Genomic DNA, 4,988 nt, shown 5'->3' with positions numbered 1-4,988 from the left:
ATAACGAAAAATAATAATAAAGAAAAGAAAAGAATAGAAGAGAAAAAAAAAAGAAATTGGAAACTGAATGACTGAGAGACCACCGAATAGAAAAATAAATAAATAAGACAGATGAAAAAAAAAAAGAGAAACGAGAAGAGACGCACGATGAAAAATGAGAAGAAGAAGAAGAAGAAGAAGAAGAAGAAGAAGAAGAAGAAGAGGAACGTTGATGGTCTCACTTACATAGCTTTCCAATAATCCATAGGTGTATTTTTCTGTCTGATAATTTAGCTTCTCCCTTCATATTTTCTCCCTCCAGAAGTTTACTGCGACGTGAATGACTTGAGGGATGAGCGCCAGCCATCCATCCCACAATAATTTTTCTTCCACAGATAATAATAATAAACCTTCTCTTCCTCCATATTCCGGATTTATCAACGCTTCCATAACTTTACTGGGCTTTTTGATCAGAAGTTTTGTATGTGTGTGTGTGTGTGTGTGTGTGTGTGTGTGTGTGTGTGTGTGTGTGTGTGTGTGTGTGTGTGTGTGTGTGTGTGTGCTGCATCGATTATCTATTCGTAAACTGCATCTTTTTGTCATTGTTTTAGTCACCGGCATATCTACCACTTCTGTAACATGCAATAACGTTCTGCTTTAAGAATATGTCCTCATTTTTACGTACTTTGTGTATGTGAGTATAAAAGAACGCACGAACATAAACGAAAACCACAAAAAACAGTTGACCTCTACGTAGCATTCCTTCAATAAATCATACCTAGTAATCTTCACCTATCATCCCTGCCCATAAATTTGTCTAATCTTCCCTCAAGGCTTGCTATTGACACGGCCTGATTGCTGAGTCGGTGGTAGTAAAGTGTAATCATCGGCTGCAGAGGGAATATTTAGGCAGCTGTTATTTGCTGCATACCTAAGATGCTACTAGAGAATATTAACCCTTTCAGCACCACGGCATCATTTTCTGTTTTATAATGGAAACGGTAAGGCGATTTTTTCAGGTAAAGGATGGTATTTTTCCTAATTACTGAGCTAAACATCTGTTCTAGACACTCATCCACAACAAATATATCTTGGTGTGTTCCATTTTGACTCACAGATGTTTATTCTTTAGTGTTATGCGCTCAGAAACTGTCGATAACGGGTTTAAGATTCAGATCCACTCGCCTCACTCCGCCGCGGTCTAAGCCTTAGCAGCACGTTCAGCTCAGCTTGGCGGATTTGCTCCTCCCCTTCCTGCTCAGTGACGTCCAATCAAATACTCGTTTATCTTCCCCCAAGCAAGCATCACATCAATCACAAGGCGGCTGCAGGAGGGAGGGAAGGCCGGCTGGCTGGTCTTATTTTTCACTCAACTAATGATGTGCCTGGAAGAAGGAAGAGGAAGCGCAAAAATTGGAAACTGATTGAGTAATAGCGCCGCACCAACGAGGTCATGCAGCACCGGAGAGGCCCACGACAGAACGTTGTACCTGTGGCTAAGATAAACTCCTGTATGCTACTATCGACTTCAGAATCTTAGTGCACGAGCCGAGCATTATGTGAGGTCAAAACTTGAATACGCAACATGCATAAGAAAACAAGGAAATAAGGGAACCCGCAAGAAGCCACAAGAAGCTGTCAGCCCTACATGCGGCCATTCCTGAAGGAAACCTATTTTCACCTATCATCCTTATCCGTGAGTTTATCTTCATCTTGTTTTAAAGCTATCTACTAAATCAACACTAACAACTTGATTACTGAGTCTACTCCATTTACCTATCACCCTCTCAGGGAACCAATTTTCTCCTACTTCTTTTTCAAATCTAAGTTTATGAAGCTTGAACACATTATTTCTTATCTTGTCACGATTATTGATCCTGAGGGTTTTACTTAAGTTTCCCCTTGTTTTATTTCTATACTGTACCATTCATCACTTTTCACTGTTTTGCTTCCTAGATCATAAGTCTGGTCTACTGACGAAACGCTAAGAAAATATGACAGAGTTTTTTTGGCAGATGAGAGGACCTAACGTAGAAGAAAACTAAACTAAATACAGTGAGGGGAGTAACGGTTACCTAATTATTGTCCCATCTGATCTGCTTCCTTTTTCCTTGATCATGGCTGTACAACAAAGCCACTTGGTCCCTCAGAGAAAGCAAAAATAGAAATCTGATGTATGGGGAGTGGACGGATCTTCATTCACTCGTGGTAAAGGCTGCTAGACACACCCCAGGTACGCGGAGGAATACACTCTAGCTTTTTAGACGCCACCAGAATGCGGAGGCGCTGGCTTGTAGTAATCTTGAAGTATATCAAGTAAAAAATTATATTCGCCTGGAGAAATAGAGGAGGACGTGAGGGAAGTTTTAGGAAGGATTCATGGATGTAGTGAAAGAAGACATTGTTGTTGAAGCGTGTGAGTGAAGAAGGCGCGGAAGACCTAGCGATGGGGAAGTTTGATCCGTGGCGACGACCCCTGGTGACAGAAGAATAATAAGAGGAGAAGGAGGAGGAGGAGGAGGAAGAGGAGGAGGAAGCGGTAGTATAGTAAGAGAAAGTACGTCGTTTGGTCCATCCTGTGGCGGCTTATGAGGATGGACGGCAGCCAGATGACCCTTCCGAGGCGAAATCAAACCCTTAACTGTTATGGCTTCTCCTCAGCCTTAATAAAATGGTCTGGGGAAAGTTTACAGTATAATTATGAAAGACGAGAAACAACAGGAGTGACGGAGTTGTTCAGATTTCCTGGTGCCTGTAAATTTGTTATTGCTCATTAAATTCCTACAACGGTACTCAAATGATGCAGCAAATGTCATACTACCACCATCGCTATTGTTTCCTCCACTCATACCGCTGCAGTCACTACCCATTCTTCATTCCTCCTCCTCCTCCTTCCATTCACCACACCATCCACTGTCATCCACCACCTCGCCAAACCTCAAAGCATCACTCTAGTACTCAAAAAGTCAACAATTTGAGCTGCTTCAGGAGAAAAATGTCAAGATATTTCTGGATTTGAATTGGCCTAACCCTCTGACTTTTCTTTCTTGTAATGTACTGAATTTTTTACTTTTCCATATTTTTCCACTTTTCCAGCACTCTTCTCTTGTTAAAAATAATAGGTAACTTTAGGGTTATTTAGGTCGTAGGTAATGTAATTTTCTCTCACGTTTTCTCTCACAAATATGAATGTTTTTTTCTTTTTCTTTTTTTCCCTTTAGCCAGCCTCAGAAATAGTTAACTGATAAGGGGAATGAAGGTGTAAGCTCATATAACGTTCCCTCCCAATGTAGCCCATTTAAGAAGCCCGTTACCATTCTTATCATTATTGTTAATAGCTACGGACTTTTTTTTTTTTCCATCTCTTTCCCCTTAGCCAGCCGCAAAAAAGAAAAAAAAGTGAACTGATAAGAGAATCGAGACAGAAGATGATGATAATTTACAATCCTAATTTAGCCCATTCAAGAAACCATTACCACCCTTTCTTCTCCCTCTCTTTCTTTTTTTTTTCTTCTATTTTTCCCCTTAGCCTCAAAAAATAGTTAACTGATAATGGAAATGAAGGTGTAAGCTCATATAATATTCTCTTCCAATCTATCCCATTTAAGAAGCCAGCATCATCCTCCACATCACTGCCGCAAATAGACAAAACACTTTTTCCTTCATTTTCCTTTCAGCCAGCATAGAAAATCGTTAACTAATAAGAGAATCAAGCTAGACCATAATAATTTACAATCCTAATCTAGCCCATTCAAGAAGCCATTACCATCCCTCCTATCATCAAGGGAAGCAAAGTGATGGTCGACGGGGAGAGAGGGAAGGGAGGACAGGAGGGGAGCAAGAGTCTATATAACCTAAAGATTCACGGGAGTCACAAGGAAGGGAGTCACGGGAATCCACGAGGGAGGGAGTCACGAGTCACGAGGCAGCCCGGCGGTTCTCTGTAGGTCGTAAAAACAGTCTAGAGTCAGCCATTGGGTCGTTACGTTAATACGACCTGTGGCGCGCGTGATTAAAGGTTACGAGAAGACCATCGCCATAACCAACACCACCACCATTACTACAGTCACCACAATCATAACCACCACCACCACCACCACCACCATTACTACAGTCACCACAATCATAACCACCACCACCACCACCACCACCACCATTACTACAGTCACCACAATCATAACCACCACCACCACCATCACGTTCACCATCGCCGTAACTACCACCACCACCACCACCACCACCAATGCATATCTCCTTGACTTGACCTTCATAAATTATGATAAATTCTCGTGATATTCAGAGAGAGAGAGAGAGAGAGAGAGAGAGAGAGAGAGAGAGAGAGAGAGAGAGAGAGAGAGAGAGAGAGAGAGAGAGAGAGAGCTTTTCCCCACGGTCCAAGAGAGGGAAGGGAGCTCATAAGTGTTGTGACAGGTAAGTGACCGCTCCTGCTTCCTCCCAGGTATTGTTTTTCCCTCACCTGGGTCCCTTGGCGTGCTATGGGCGGCAAGGGCGGGAGAGGGAGATTGTTGGAAAGCTTTCTTTTTACGAGAGTTGTATTTTATTAAGGCTGCGATGAAGAGTGGCGTGTGAAGAAGTGTTTTGTGTTGACTTGTAATCGGAAGAGTTGTTGTTGTTGTTGTTGTTGTTGTTGTTGTTGGTGGTGGTGGTGGTGGTGGTAGTGTTGTTTCTTTCAAATCCGTATTCATATTCATATCGTAACACTTGTGAAATTCAAATGGCTTATCTTTTTTTTTTTTTTTTGCACTTTTTTCTACATGTTCAGGTCACGAAGGGTACAAATTTAGCGAGTTTTTTCTTTCCCTTTTAATTTTTAGTGTTTTTATTTTCAAAGTTAGGGTAGCTGGTCCTCCTCCTCCTCCTCCTCCTCCTCCTCCTCCTCCTCCTCCTCCTCCTCCTCCTCCTCCTCCTCCTCCTCCTCCTCCTCCTTCTCCTTCTACTGTGTATTGACAATTTTTATTACTAAACAACACATTCCCTGAAAGAAAATG

This window comes from Scylla paramamosain, chromosome 3 (assembly GCF_035594125.1).
Source record: "Scylla paramamosain isolate STU-SP2022 chromosome 3, ASM3559412v1, whole genome shotgun sequence".
NCBI lineage: Eukaryota > Metazoa > Arthropoda > Malacostraca > Decapoda > Portunidae > Scylla > Scylla paramamosain.
This window is presented reverse-complemented; position numbering follows the sequence as displayed.